Source organism: Bos javanicus, chromosome X (assembly GCF_032452875.1).
Source record: "Bos javanicus breed banteng chromosome X, ARS-OSU_banteng_1.0, whole genome shotgun sequence".
Lineage (NCBI taxonomy): Eukaryota > Metazoa > Chordata > Mammalia > Artiodactyla > Bovidae > Bos > Bos javanicus.
The window spans coordinates 2540358-2556633 of NC_083897.1; the positions used below are offsets into that span (position 1 = coordinate 2540358).

Sequence of the window (16276 nt, forward strand, 5' to 3'; positions counted from 1 at the left end):
TTCTACTTGTCTGACATACCTAAAATAAGCAAATTCATAGAGGCAAAAAGTAGATCAGAGGTTCCCAGTGGTTGGGTTGAAAGGGGAGTTAGGGTTTAATGACTACAGAGTTTCTGTTTTGGATGATGAAAAAAATTGGACATGGATAATGGTGGTGGTTGCAGAACAATGTAAATGTACTGAATGCCAGTGAAGTGTACACTTAATATTGTCAGAATGGTAAATTTTATGTATATTTTACCATAATAAAAAGCTAATAAAGTTAATTTTATGTTTTTGGATTATAATAGCAATACATGTTTATGCTAGAAAAATTGGGGGAAAACAGAAAAAAGAAGAAAAATTCATCCATAATCTTGTCATTCAGAATACCAAAATCTTTAATGGTTTCGTTTGACCGTGTTTACTTTTTAAAACTACAGTTGTTGTTTTTTTGGCTGGATCTTTGTTGCGGGTAGGGGACTTTCTCTAGTTGTAGTGAGCAGGGGCTCTTCTTTAGTTGCGATGCATGGGCTTCTCATTGTGGTGGCTTCTCTTGTTTTGGAGCACGGGCTTTGGAGCGTGGGCTTCAGGAATTGTGGCACACAGGCCTAGTTGCTCTGAGGCACTGGGATCTTCAAGGACCAGGGATCAAACCAGTGTCCCCTGCATTGGCAGGTGGATTCTTAACCACTGGACCCCCAGGAAAGTCTGACCATTTTTAGTTTTAACTACTCTCTTGTCAGTAAAATGACCGTGACTTTCTACTGCTTCTGGTATAGGTAGTACAGTAGCACCTACTTATTCCCCCATGAAATTTCAGCACCTTAGACAATCCCCAAACAGAAAAGAAATAGTCGGTGTCGAGTTGCAAAGCTGTTGAGCACATCGTGGGGACCTAATGGGTCAGCAGGTCTTACTTTCCAGCTGTAGTACAATGAAAAGTCTATAAAAAGGCTTTAAAGTCTTTGGTCTTTCTGTGCGACACACTGAGCCCTGGAGAATGGACTCAAGTCCCTCATATGTTGATTGTGGCATTCTAAGAGAATCTGAGGGCTCTGTGTTTTTTTTTTTTTTTTGATCGTTTTAAGGTGATATTTTATTTATAGGAAATGTTATAGCAATTTGAAATATAGATAGAATAAATTCTTTGCAAAGTTTTTATTGAAAAAACCTTCTGAAAACTTTTTCTTGCCTACAGAAGGATGCCTGCTTACAGTTTATAGAATATTACAACAGGAAAAGTCTTCAGATCATTTCTGGTTTCATATACTTGACTCAATCAGCTGATACCAAACACTTATTTTGTGCCTCCTCTACTGTGCAAAGCACTAGGAACATGAAGGTGAAAAAGAATGAGAATCTGCCCACAGTGAGCTCCCAGTGCCACAAGGCTGAGTAGATAAGGTTCATGTCTTGTACAAGTAGAGGAGATGTTTTAGCAATTTTCTTTTCTTTATTTTTTGGTTGTGCTGGGTCTTCTTTGCTGCGTGCAGACTTTTCTCCAGTTGCCGTGAGTTTGGTCTACTCTCTAGTTGCAGGGCGAGGACTTCTCATTGCGGTGGCTTCTCTTATTGTCGGAGCACAAGCTCTAGGGCACACAGGCTTCAGTACTTGTGGTGCATGGGCTTAGTTGCTCCAAGCATGTGGGCTCTTCCTGGACCAGGGATTGGAACTGTGCCCCCTGCATTGGCAGGCAGATTCTTAACCACTGGTCCACTAGGAAAGTCCAAGAGTGTGTAAATTACTGATTTGTATTCAGTCGCTTTACAATGTTGTGTTAGTTTCTACTGTTTAGCAGAGTGAATCAGCTGTATGTATACATATATTGCCTCTTTTTTTGGATTTCCTTTTGCTCAGTAGGACTTCCCTGGTGGCAGATGGTAAAGCGTCTGCCTACAATGCAGGAGACCCAGGTTCAATCCCTGGGTCGGGAAAATCTCCTGGAGAAGGAAATGGCAACCCACTCCACTATTCTTGCCTGGGAAGTCCCATGGACAGAGAAACCTGATGGCTACAGTCCATGGGGTCACAAGAGTCGGACACGACTGAGTCACTTCACTTTGCTCAGTGCTCTAGCTAGCTAGTTAAACTGAGCTGATGCAGTCCATGGGGTTGCAAAGAATTGGACATGACTAAGCGACTTTTACTAGCTAGCTAGCTAGCTAAGTTGCTTCAGTTGTGTCCGACTCTTTATGACCCTGTGGACTGTAGCCCACCAGGCTCCTCTGTCCATGGGATTCTCCAGGCAAGCATACTGGAGTGGGTTGCTATGCCCTCCTCCAGGGGGTCTTCCTGACCAAGGAATTGAACCTGTGTCTCTTATGTCTCTTGCATTGGCAGTTGGGTTCTTTATCACTGCTCAGTGATCTGTGGTGACCTAAAAAGGGCTCTTAACTCTCGCATCCACTCTCAACCATCCTGTCCACTGGCTGCTCCAGGGTCTTCTGAAAGGGGCCCTGGCCCTAAAGAAGAAAAAGATGCTGAGGCATTGCAGTGGGGCTGCCTCTGTCTGCTTGCCGCGTGACTACCTCACTTAGAGCCTGCAAGAAGCTGCGGTCACGTTGTGGTGTTGACAAGAAAGCAAGGCTGAGCCTTTGGCCTGACCAGAGGCTGTGCCTTCTCCAGTCAATTCCAGTATATTCTGGCAAACTCTGATGGGGTCAGGCCTGGATCACTCCCTCAGAGAGACTTCCAATGGTCAGAGGAATGAGGAAAAGGCTCAATGGTTTAGCATGGGATGGGGTGACAGAGAGAAAGTTCTAGAGAATTTCACTGGGTTCATCCTTGAATTGTGCAAAGAGACTTACTTGCTTTCCTGCTGGAAAATGGAATAATACTTAAATGTAAGTTGAAAATTGTATTGGAGGGAGTGGACTTGAGATAAGAAATCTTTCAGTTGGCTTGTCCTCTGCCTATATGTATTTAAAGCAAAGAAGCAATAATCCTGTTTTTCCAGAATTATCTTGATTGTGAAATATGTAAGCAGTGGCAGTGAAGTAATTACACTGATCATCCTCTTTCAACACAGCGGAATTCCACAAGCACACAAGTGCTGTCCTTTGAACAGTCGCCATAGGAAGCCACACAATTATTTCCTAATGTCATTGCTCAAAACACAGGGAATTTTCCTCAGAATGAGTTTATGAGTCATGTGAGATGACCTGGGCCTTTACTCTATAGTCCCATCTCATGTGTTTTTTTAATCACCTGTTTTTTTTTTTATCATTAGGTGATAAAAGAAAAATGTTTTGGTAGTAAAGGAAAACCATTTTTTTTAAAACCTGACTTCTAGTGGTTTTAATTGCATTCTTTCAAGTCTATGATTAAGTCATTGTTGCCACCTGTCTCCCCTTTTTTCTAGTTAATATAGGTCCAGTCATTTTAAACTAAAATGTTCTTTTTCTTAGGCTGGAGCTTTACACAGATTGTTGAAATCCCTAGAATTTTTAAACACTTTGTGTGAAAACTTGGATAAGGCTTTATTTACCTCTTGACTTTTGGAGTGGTATGTCATACACATAGCAGTGCTCAAGAAATTTTGTTGGTGGGTGCACTTGAAAATCAAAGGAATTTTTGAACACTAGTCCCAAATTCCTTGTACTCTGAAGTTTTTTATGTTATTTGGAACACTGTAACTATCAGAAATCAATAGTATGAATCCAGTTTAAAAGGAGAGAAAATAGAAAAGAGATGGAGGAACATCAAAATGGTCACTCATAGCGGTCCTCTTTGAATGATGGAATTCTAAGTAACTTTTATTTTCTTCTTTACATTAAAGATCTTCTTTAGATTAAAGATCCTTTAATGAATATATATTGCTTTAATTAAAAATTTTTAAAATCAGTATTTATTTTTGGCTGTGCTGGTTCTTCATTTTGATGGCTTCTCATTGCGGAACATGGGCTCTAGGATGTGTGAGCTTCAGTAGTTGTAGCTCGTGGGCTCCAGAGCTCAGGCTCAGTAGTTGTGATGCACGGGCTTAGTTGCCCCATGGTATGTGGAATCTTCTCCCACCAGGGATTAAACCTGTGTTCCCTGCATTGCCAGGCGGGTTTTTCAACACTGACCACTAGGAAAGTCCCATGTATTGCTTTATAATTATACAAAATCAATAAATCTTATATAAAAAAGTGTGACCTGTTTATACGCAGTTAGTAAGGCAGTAGATCTTAGCCTTTCTTGGATCACACACTGCTTTGAGGTAGGGAAAGCTCTGGGTCCTTTTCCTATAAAGATGTTCATACATTTTTCATATAATTTCAGACTTTCATAGATCCCATGTAGCCCATCCAAGGATCATTTAGAGACTCCAGATTAGGAACCAAATTAGGAGTGGAGAAAGTGGCACCCAGAAAGGAGTTGACTGCTAAATCAATAAGGAAAGATATAGGGTTATATGAATTTTGTCAGTGCCAGTGGGGACTGCAGATTCAGTAGACCAGCGCTTCTGTCAAGCTATGGAAATAAAGCAGGATGCTATTGTAAGAGAGAGGGGATTTTCCATTTGTGGAACCTCAAGTGTCCTGTTCTTTAGGTCATGGTGTGCTGACAAGGAGTAAGTAAAATCCTCGAGGAGACTGAGAGCCCAGCTGAGCCAAGGATTTGTTATCCCTGTAAATGAAGGCCCTGAGCACCCAGTTAGGATTTTTTCCTGTGGCAGCAAAGACAAGCAAGGAGGGGTTTGATGTAGTGCTGGGGAGTGGCCATGGATGTGGTTCCGAATGACAAAGGACTAATGAGAGTGCTATTGACCAGGGGGTCCAGGTTGAAATGAAAATGAACACAGGATAGGAATGTGCTGTCATATGGAGAGACTTGGCAAGGGGGATGTTAGCCTAGTTGGAGATGGTCCTGGGGACAACATGGGGAGATTCTTTTCTAGGAAAGAGAGTTCAATCATTATGACAGTGGTCCAGCCACATGTTATAGGTAGAGGCTTGTAGAGGGAGGGTTGTGCTGAGTCTGGAGTCTCACAGTGTCATTGCGTCAGATGAGCATCGCAAAATGGAGGTGCTTCTTGCTAATGGTTCTTTGCATGTGTGATGAATTGCACTTTCAGTTACTTTTAGGGAAGGCAGCCAGAAAATGTACCTGTAGGCACCTTCAGCACACCGAGAAAATGTGAGCTGAAGGGAGGGGAGGGATGGGGAGAGAGAGAGGTTGCTCAGGAGGAAGTTTGGCAATGGGAGAACTGTTACAAGCACAAAAAGAGTTTTTCTGGAGTCATCAACTTTCTCTCAAGTCTAATTCACATGTCCAACCAACACGATTTTCTACCCCCTGACACTTTACGTTTCTTCATGCAGGTGTCTGATTCTATGAAAACTTCATATATGATGTTGTGACTTTGTCAAAAAAGAATGAGTGATGATTCATGTTATTAAAGTGTTCAGTAGTCTGGCTGCTTTGGACGGCTACTCAAATGTGTGTTTTTCAGTGAGCATTTGGTAGATTTGAATCCTCTTGAAAGATTGGAAGAGGCAGAAAATCGTTTTATTTTCTTTTTGGTTGCACTGTCTCTTTGTTGCTGCCTGCAGGCTTTCCCTAGTTGTGGTGCTCAGGCTCCTCATTGTGCTGGCTTCTCTTGAGGTGGAGCACAGGCTCTAGGGCACCTGGGCTTAGTTGCTGTGGGACACACAGGCTTAGTTGCCCCACATGTGGAATGTACCTGGGCCAGGGATCAAACCTGTGTTCCCTGCATTAGCAGGTGGACTCTTATCCTATGGACCACCAGGGAAGTCCAGAAAATATTAATGTTGAGATTAGAAAGATAATCACAGTGGTTTCATACTTTGTTCGTTCAGTCATTTAAGATAATAATTTGAGGGTGATGAGGATAGAGCCAAGAATAAGACAGAGACCCTTGAGTCACAGAGCTTTCATTCTAGTGAGGGGAGAGGTGGAAAAGGAAATGGGCACCATAGCACTTCATCATGGGACTAAGATGGGGAAGGAGGTACAGGTCCTACCTCTGGGTTTGAGGAGGTGGGTAGCACTGGGTAGGAGGGAGTGGCCATTTGTACCTAGAAAGATGGGCAGCTTCATGAAGTCTTGCGGTGGGGTTGCGGGGAGAACTGGCAGAGGAGCAGCAAAGGTGGATAACACGGCTCTTAGGAGCTCTGCCCACAGGGTAGGGGGTGTGGATTAGAGGCTGGGGTCAGAGGCTGGGAGTGGAGGCCAGATCTTATAAGCCTTACTAACCAGAGCCAACCTTTTTCTGTAGGCTATGGTTTTGTTTTTTAATTAAAAAAACTTATTGCTAATTATATTAATATATTCTGTATTTCTCAAGGAAAACATAGGACATTTTTATTCAGTCCTTCCCATTGTTTACCCCAACATTTTTCTCTGCTTTGCAAATCACCAACTCTGCAGGCTGTGTTGACCCCTTAAAGGGGTTTAAACAAAGAAATATTGTGATCCACCTTACGTTTCACTGAAAATTTAACCATTTTGAATCAAATTAGCCATTGAAAAGGTGTGGGAAACACATGAAGTGCAAATTGGCAGTTGATATTTTCAAAATAAAATGCTCAGGCAAATTAATCTCTGTCACACAAGGAAGATATAAGCAAGCATTTCTTTCTCTGAAAGAAAAGCTGCTCACAGAAACAGAACCCTCACTTTATTTTCCTCAGTAGTTTTGTATGCAACTGTAATGAGTAGTTTTCCATAATTCTGTGTATTGCTCCTGGAAAAAGTAGACAATGGGGCAAATTTTCAGCCTATGCTGTCATTTTATGGATTAATTTCCATTAGCGCTGACCTCCTGGCTTTCCGTGCATAAATATAAGTAAAACATCTGTTCATGTCATTCCCCTGCTTAGAAACCTCTGCTGGCTCCCCATGGCCTATACTAGGAAGCAGTCCAATCTCATGGCCTTGGCATCTGTGGTCCTCTGTAATCATGCCTTTCCAGCTCATCTCGACCATTTCTCCTTATTCTGTGTGTCCCCAGACCCCTTGAACACATCAATTCTCATCCTCTTCTAGTACTTCTGCTTTCGTGTTTGCCTGCCATACCTGTCTCCACCTGGCCTGCCACGGGCAGTTTTATTCAGGCCTTCAAGGCTCAGCACATGTGTGACCTCCTCTCTGAGCCTCCTTCACCCATGGAATGAATCTGCATTCCCACAGCCTTCTCCATATCCCCTTATCCCGTCGTATTTTTACTGTCTATTGAGGAGGTCTGTCTTCCCTCTGAAGCTCATGAATTCCTGAAGGGCAGCACCCACATCTTGCCCATCTTTGTTTTCTCAGCTCTGTAGCCCACTGCCTGGCACAGGGTGGATGCTCAGGGACCGTCAGAACTAAGCTGTGTGTTTTGTGTTTCTGTAAGAGCTCCAAAAGAGCCCTCAGGGAGTGGCAGGGCAGCAAGCCTCACTTTTGTACCAGGCCTATCAGTGGACTCTGGCTGAAGCGTGGGCTCCTCACACACTGACACCTAACCATTCTAGTGAGGGCCGCCATGGTTGCTGTCCTGGGAACTACTCTTCCTAAATAGTGGAGGGGTCTTTTTAGGTATAAGGAAGTGAGACTGGTTAGGAGGAAATTGGCTTAAAGAAAGAAACAAGGATTACAGATAGGCATTTTTTTGTTTGTTTGTTTAGAGGAAGATGTGTAAAAATGCTGAGGAGCCAAGGGGTGATTACCCGAAGGATGCTGGAAAATGTGGACAGGAAAGTGAGAGATGAATTTCTGAATAGATAAGAGCTGGAGAGGTCACTGAAACTTACTAACCTGAGAGTAGGCTCTGAGCTTGATTACTCTCTGCTAAAGCAGCGTGGGAGTGACTGTAGACTAAACACTGTGAACAGTCCTCCCAGGACGTAGGAAGGACAATAAGATACAGGGCATGATAAGCAGCATGATGTATAGACTCCTGCCTCACATCACCAAAAGGCAGAACCTACTGGAAGAAGGTCTATCTCTTTAATCACAAGTGGGTAGATAGGATAAACATGGCTCAGGTCACCGTATACTGAAATAATTATATATAGCAAGAAGTAGGGCATCTCCTGATTTTTTAAAGAGGTAAACTTAAGAAAAATCAAAGGAGCTCTCACTTTATTTCATATAGCTTTAGAATGTATTATGAAGTGGTATGAACTGAGGATATTCAAAAAAGGCAGAAAGTGTGAGAATAAAAGTGTGAAAGTGTTAGTCGCTCAATCATGCCAACTCTTTGCGACCCCATGGACTGTAGTCTCCCAGGTTCCGCTCTCTGAGGGATTCTCCAGGCAAGAATGTTGGAGTGGGTTGCCATTTCCTTCTCCAGGAAATCTTTCCAACCCAGGGACTGAACCCAATTCTCTTGCATTGCAAGTAGATTCTTTACCATCTGAGCCACCAGCGAAGTCCACCCCCCAATTTCCCCTCCCCACAAAAAGAGAAAAAAAGGCAGAATTTCGATTAATGGATAGATCCAATATGACTGATTGTGGAAAATGAAAGTATTTGTAGAAAGGTGTGTCTTTGCTCCTTTAAAGGTTGGTTTTCAAAATGGGGCCCATCAGTCTTCTTTACTCCATTGTCAGAAGCAAATTAATGGAATGGGTAGACCAGTGGTTGGATCCAGTGTGGAAAATGGTGAGTGGCTGATTTATAGGTTACAGAGCTTTTTTAATGAAATAGATTTGTCCTGTTGTGTTCAAATGACACAAACAGGACCTTTGGGTTTTTCTGTTTTCATGGAGTGTAAGTAATCTAGCTGGCTCAATACATAGACCCGTCGAACATCAGTGCATTTTACATTTTGTTCTGCTTAAGAATGCAAGGTATGTTATAGTTGTGTTTGTCAAATTCAAGAAAAAGTCAACAAGGTTTCTTTTATGTCATTACTTGAGTGGGAACCAAGATCTGAGGCAGGTTTTAAATTATTTGATGGACACATAGTCTAATTTCTTCTTGCATGAATGAATTATCTGCAGTAATTTTGTATGTCTATGTGAACATGTTAAATTCTTTGGTTGGCTAGAAAGCAAGCCGAAAGAAAGCCATTACGTATAACCAGGTTGCATTTTTCTTTTTGTCAATAATGGTTTGCTAAAGAATACAAAGTGTGCTTCTAGTTTTAAAAAGCTACTTCACTATTCTCTCAATTTATTCAAGCCTTTCTTTTTATTTTTACCTCTTTTTGTCCTATCTTTGAGTCATTTAAATACTAATTAGCACAAAGTAAACACAAAAAGTAAGGGAGTGACTGGATTCAAATCAGTTTTCCTACCTGTCAGCCAGCATATTGAGTATACTTATAATTATCAGTTTAAATCAAGTTTTGGGGTATAGAGTGCATCAAAATTTTATTTTTTCATCTGTAGATAATCTATATTACTTGCATAATATTTGAGTTGGCTGTAATGAAAACACTTGTTAACTGAGTTTGAATTAATCATAGAGGATATATCAAGACTTGTCTATTTTGTGATTTAAAAAAAATATATAAATTCTTTGTAGGTTTTAAAAAATAGTTCTTGAGTTTGTATAAATAGCCAAATAGACTTAGAAAAGTAATTTGGCGTCTAAAAAGAATTCCTCCCTAGGCGAAAACTCTAAAGAGGAAAACAAAAAATGAGTTTTCTTTTTCCTCAGATTTAAATGCCTTTAGAATCTCATTTTGCTGATTTCTCAGAATCAAAAATCAAATTGAAACTGAGATCTGAAAATGAATTCTGAAAGCCTTAGCAATCAATGAGCTGTCCCTCTCTTCTTGTGTGCTGCCATTTGGGCTGGGAAAGCATACGTGTAAAAGATCAGTCTCTTTGTTTTATTGTCTGGCTTTGTGGTTCTCACGACTCTCTTCTAGGTTCTATGGAGGATACTGAGGTGAATTAGACACGGTCCCTTGACAACATCTTACTGTTGTTTTTTTTGTAATCTGATTCTTACCCATTTGAAGTTGAATCTGCCAACTCCTGCCCCAAAGTAAAAGACCTGAGGTGCTAATCCCTACTCACTGATGGCAAATGCTAAATTGGAAGCAACAATTAAGAAATGTAAAACTTCTTATCCAATTACAAGTTCCATAAGCCAGTCATGCTCAGTTTCATCAGGGCGATGAGAAGGCAAGATCTCACTTTGGTAAAAAAAAAAAAAAAGAAAGTGTAGTTTGAGTCAGGGCCAGCAAATCCTAAATTGCTAAGTCTGTACAAGGGAATTAAACATGGTAGGATCGAGGATGGGGAAATGTTTTATATTTGTTTGTGTGTATTATGGTTAGGAATACTGGTTCTGGAGTCCATCAGATAGATATAGATTTGAATCCCAGCTCTGCTAATATGTGGCATTGGACCTGCCTGAGCCTCAGTTTCCTCATCTGTAAAATGGGCATAATAAAAGAACCTCCTGTGAGGTTTTGCAGGAATTAAGTGAGATAATAGATATAAAATACTTAGTGTATATTATGCTCAGTGTAAGGGATAGCTAATGTACAGACATTGTTTTCTCCTCCAGGTGTTTACGATCTTGCTAAGGAGTCTAATATGCAAAGTACCCACAATGCAATTACAGCTCTACGTGAGTAAATGCCACAGTAGTTGGGAAAGACGTTAAGGGCTGTGGATGAGAGAGGTTGGAGGTTGGACTCTCACAGGAAGAATGTGAGAGCCAAGGTAGAAATTAGGAATGAGCATTACCCATGGTCTCATGAAAAGTATGATTTTCCCTTTAGCTGTTTGTTAGCTGTAAGAAAGGTCAGTGTCTTGAATGAGATTTGTAAGTGGGTATCTGTGCCAAGATCTGTCCTGAAAAATAATCTTTATTAAAATATGTTCATGTCTATTTTGCCAAGTCTGTTGTACTAACTGAAAAGATGGCCTTCCCTTCACTAGCATCATCATCCAGTTTATATTAATTCAAAGCTCTTTTGGTACTTGAGTTCCTATTTGGAAAAAGGAAAAGAAATGACCTGGTGAAAGGTAATCATATGATTGACAAAAGACAAGGGCATAATAAAGCCAGATACTCTTGACATGAACCTTATGAAAAATTCCTCACAGTCATGTTCCTTTGTTGCCATGCTGTGTAGAGTCCCCCTCTAGAAATCTCTAGTCTACAGTGGTGACGTTTGTCATTTCTGCTAGTTGCAGCTCAAATTTTGCTGCTCTCTACCATCCCGCCACTCTTGACAGATACCTAGTCTCTAACCTTACAGAATTTATCAACAAAAGTAGAAGATGAAATGATCCGAGACCATGTGTAGCCATATAGGGGAATTCTTCTGATTGCTATACATGTGAATAGATGGGCTCGCACACTTTAATGTGCAAGAACACTTGTGCAGTCGTTTTGTTGGAAGAAAATGTCATATCAAAGGGTCTGACACGTGTGGAAGCCAAATGGGGCTTCAAATTATAACAGTTTCTGTGATCAAGTTAAACAGATCAAGTGTTATACTTGTGATCAAGTATAACAGTTTCTGTGATCACAGCTGTCTTGGCTTTATCAACCTCCCCCTGTAGATCATGAGCTCCTCAAAGTGAAGTGAAAGTGAAAGTTGCTCAGTCGTGTCTGACTCTTTGTGACCCCACAGACTATACAGCCCATGGAATTCTCCAGGCCAGAATACTGAAGAGGGTAGCTTTTCTCTTCACCAGGGTAGCTTTTCCCTTCTCCAGGGTATCTTCCCAGCCCAGACATCGAACCCAGATCCTCCCTCATTGCAGTCGGATTCTTTACCAGTTGAGCCACCCAGGGCTAGCACAAAGCCTGGAGCTTAGCAGGGACTTGATAAGAGTGCTCTGCCCCCCAACCCACTTTCTTTTCTGCATTGCTGGAAGCAGCATGTCCCCAGTGGGCCATTTTGAGCGTAAAGTGTTATTTTGAGATCTCTGTGGAGAAAGCCTTCCAAACCTGGCTCCAAGTGTCTGAAACAAAAGGGGAGCTAAATCTCTTAGTGGGTGTCTGGAGTCATTCCCAAGGGAGGGAAGTGGGCAACGGGTGGGAAGGAGAGATGCATGGAGTAACCCCCTCTGTTTGTGTCTTCCTTCTTTTCTAAGATGGTTGTTGTTTTCAATATAAGTCTGTTCAGATGCCATTGAAACCATAGTCTGATCACAATACCGCGAAAATCAGCTTCTAACTTTTGGTCGCCATCATTCTCCTTCTTAAACCAGTTGTTGCCGCTCTCCTTCTGGCACCAAAACTTAATGTGGAGAAGGAGGTGGCAGGGGGAGATTTTGAATTGGCTCCATGCCCCACTGCTAAGCCTTCTGCCTGCTCTGCTCTCTCTCCCAGTGTGATACAGAAGGGATTCTGTCAAGCAGTGTTCACTGCAGACTTGTAGAAGAGACATTCTTAGCATTCTTAAGGAGAACTAGTTTCTAAAGTCAAAAATTTACCAGCGAACGAATGACCTTTGGTGTAATATCTAAACAGAAGTAATGATTTAAATCAGCAGGCTGATTTTGCACTGTTGACAGAATATTACATGATTATGATTACTTTTTAAAAATGAAATTGAAATGATACAGTTTCCAATGATATGGTTTCCCTGGTGGCTCAGAGTTTAAAGTGTCTGCCTCCAATGCGGGAGATCCGGGTTCAATCCCTGGTTTGGGAAGATCCCCTGGAGAAGGAAGTGGCAACCCACTCCAGTACTAAGCCAGCTTGCTAGCAATGTGCACTTTTATTTTTACTTATTTATTATTTATTTGGCTACTCCAGGTCTTAGTTGTGGCATGTCGGATTTGGTTCTCTGACCAGGGATGGAACCTGGGCCCCCTGCATTGGGAATGTGGTATCTTAGCCACTCGACCACCAGGGAAGTCCCTGTTCCCTTTTAAATACATGAATGGTTGGAGGGTTGAAGATATACTTGCATATACATATTTACATATTATTTTAGGATTGCAAACTTGGTTTTACATTGATACATACGTAAGTTGAGATGATGAATGATCAGTCACACTGTACAGTAGATATACAGGGACTACCACTAAAGCATAAAGTCTTCAGTGTTTGATGCTGTTGGTGATTCCCAATGAGGATATGTCTTTGTACCTTCCTGTCTTTGTACTAAGAAGCAGATTGTATCTGAATCTGTACTGATGAGTTCCCTTTTTCAATCTCTGTCATTTCAATCTATGTTAGAAATCAGAAAGTTATCTTCATTTGTGGAATTGTGCACTTCTTCACAATTTGAGGGTTTATACATGAAAGTCTATTGAGATTTGGTCCTAGTGTCCTAAGTCTGGAAGAGTGTACTGTGTCCCAAACCACAGTACAGAGATTGACATTTAAATTTTTATTTTACTAAGGATTAAGAAAATATTGACTTAGTTTCCTCTGGGGGACTGATACGAAGTTTACTGTTTCAATAAATCCATTTCAATGGAAAAGAGATTTGAAGAAAAATATGGAGTATATAATAGTGCAGAAGTTGTGGCAAAAATTTTTGAAGACTTTTTACATGAGTAAGTTGAGTTGGGAGACACTGCTAAGAACAGAGGGGCTTCCCAGGTGGCTCAGTGGGTAAAGAATCCACCTTCAACGCTGGAGATCTGGGTTTGATCCCTGGGTCGGGAAGATCCCCTTGAAAAGCACATGGCAACCCACTCCAGTTTTCTTACCTGGAGAATCCCATGGACAGAGGAGCCTGGCTGGCTACAGTCCATGGGGTTGCAAAGAATCAGACACAACTGGAGCGACTGAGCATGGATGCACACTAAGAACAGAAAAAGGATCAGTAGTTGGAAGACCTGGATTTGAATCCAGATTCTACCATTGGATATAGACAGCTGATCTTAAGGCTCTGAACCAGTTTCTTCGTGTGTAACTTTGAAACAATAGTATTTTCCTTGTCTATTTCACAGGTTTGGGTTAAGAAACAGGAAGAATATATATTGAAAGTATTTTCTTAAAACTTCAAAGGCATTTTGGAGTGAAACAACACCCAACCCCCTAATAATATAACCAGCAAGTTATTTCAAGAGCCCTCAGGAATCAGTGAATATGAACTTTGAAAGGCAAACCTTTTTTTTTTCTCCTACATGGTGAAAACTGAGTAGGTTCCAAATTTAGGCTGACGGTTTTCCTGTCACTACTTAAGAAGAGAAGACTGAAACATATGCTTGCTTCTCTCCAGATTATATGAATGCTTTTGCCTTTTACTTAATGCTGCTACAGAATTTAGAGAAGTACACAGTGGGAGCTTGCTATGAGCTGGATGTTTATAAAGTACCATTTATTATAACAGTGTTCTTACGTTATGAGAAAGCACCTTTTCAGGCCAATCAGTGTACCAACTGGCAGGAAGGCAGTTCCCAAATCTGAGAGTAAGACCCTTTTTGTGTATGATAGAAGCTTTATTTAGGGTAACCCTGTAAGTTTGATCATCAAATGATAAAGCCAAATAGGAAAGTTAGATAAGCATTTTATGTTCTAGACTGCCAGGCAAGGGGATATATTGTATATACATGGCTGATTCACTTTGCTGTACAGTAGAAATGAACACAGCATTGTAAAGCAACTGTACTCCAATGCAAATTAATTAAAAAATTATACATAGCCTGCCAGGCAGAGCTGCTATTAAATCATGATAATTCTAAAAGTCAAAGGTTTTCATTGTCTCTGATGCCAACAGAGTTACACTGAATCCTACTGGAAGGGAAATGTAGGATGCGGTTCTTTGGGGCTGACTCCTACTGTAGCCACTGACAGTTTGGGCTTTTAATGCCTGGGAGAGGGCTGGAGAAAAAAATTCAGATCAGAGGCAGCTGGCTGATGGGAGGGAGCCCTTAGTCCTTCTCTTTTTCCTCTTAAAAAGATGAAGCCTGATTCACAGGCTTAGATCTTCTTTCAGGGGAAGATTTGTGGGACTCAGAATAGCCACTCTACCTTTTTCTGCATTTGAGCTACCACTGATAAAGAAATAGGACCAAAGACCCAGAATGCTTAGTTGAATCGGTTTTCTATGAAAAGTGAAACCTTGTTTTCTGTAACACGAATATGTGGCCTTTAAAACACACAGAGAACTGCAAGTTTCATTTTTAGAATGCATATACTGCACGTGTAAATAAGTGGTTCATTTTGCTGTATCCTTTAGCATATTAATTTGACAACTACGTTAGAAAGCTAAAGGAGGATTTTTTCTTTTTCAAAGTTACTTGGAGTAGGTACTTATGAAATTACTATGCAGAGAGATTAATAGATGCTAATCCAACAGGTTAAACATTGAAATTTGAGGACTGTTTTTGCAATCTGTATGGGAAGATAGTTGGCACCAAAAGCAAGACTTTGAAATTTTTTTCACTAAGTCTTGCCTTCTCTGATGGGGCTTTATTCACTTTATTCTCATATTTCTCTGAGAAATGGATCACACTGATTGTTAGGGCTGGAAGCTGCATTCACAGTGTTCTTTCATTGGGTCCATGAAACATGGTAGATGTGGGACAAGGGGGTCAAATTTTCCTATCAGAAAAATCTCTGCGTTCACAATAAGAGTTTTTTTCTTTTGTTTCAACTCATTTCACATGCATATCTATAGACATGATACGGATAATCTGCTTAATTTAATCCCATGGGTCAATAAATCCAAATTTGACTTGAAATAAAGCATATCTTTGTTCAGATCTTTTGTTCCAGCAGACTTATTGAGATATAATTGAAAAATCAAAGTATATGTTTAAAAGCTTCAACATGATGATTTAATATATATGTATCATCGGGAAGTGATTACCACAATCAAGTTAATTAATACATCTATCACCTCACATGATTACCTTTTTTTGTGTGTGAGAGAATGTCTAAGATCTACTGTCAGCAAATTTCAAGTATACAATATAGTGTAGTCAGCATGCTGTACTTTAGGTCCTGAGAACTTAACTTATAACTGAAAGTTTGTACCCTTTGACTAAGTTCTCCCCCGTTTTCCCTCATCCCCCTGCCCTTGGCAACCACCATTCTACTTTTTTTTAGATTCTACCATATAAGTGATATTGCATAATATTTGTCTGACTTATTTCACTTAGCATAATGCCTTCAAGATTTATTCAAGGAGCAGAATTCCTTCTTTTCTGTGACTGAACAACCTTTCTATCTGTGTGTCTATCTATCTATTTTATGTTGTTAAAAACTCCATTCCTCTCTTGATGGAAATCTAGGTTGCTTCCGTGTTTTGGTTATTGTGAATAATGTTGCAGTGAACTTGAGATAATGATTTCTTTTCCTTCAGATATATATCCAGAATTGGGATTGCTGGATCGTATGGTAGTTCTGTTATTAATTTCTTGAGGCACCTCTATACTGTTTTTGTTAGCATCTTTTAGATTTGTTGAAGGTAGGAGATGGGATCCTA

General features: G+C 40.6%; 1 protein-coding gene across 5 annotated transcripts in view; it reads left to right on the top strand.

The window, feature by feature from the left end:
- DOCK11 (dedicator of cytokinesis 11) overlaps nt 1-16276 on the top strand; it is a 215723-nt gene that overhangs the window by 39955 nt on the left and 159492 nt on the right. The gene's annotated exons all lie outside the window — the stretch shown is intronic.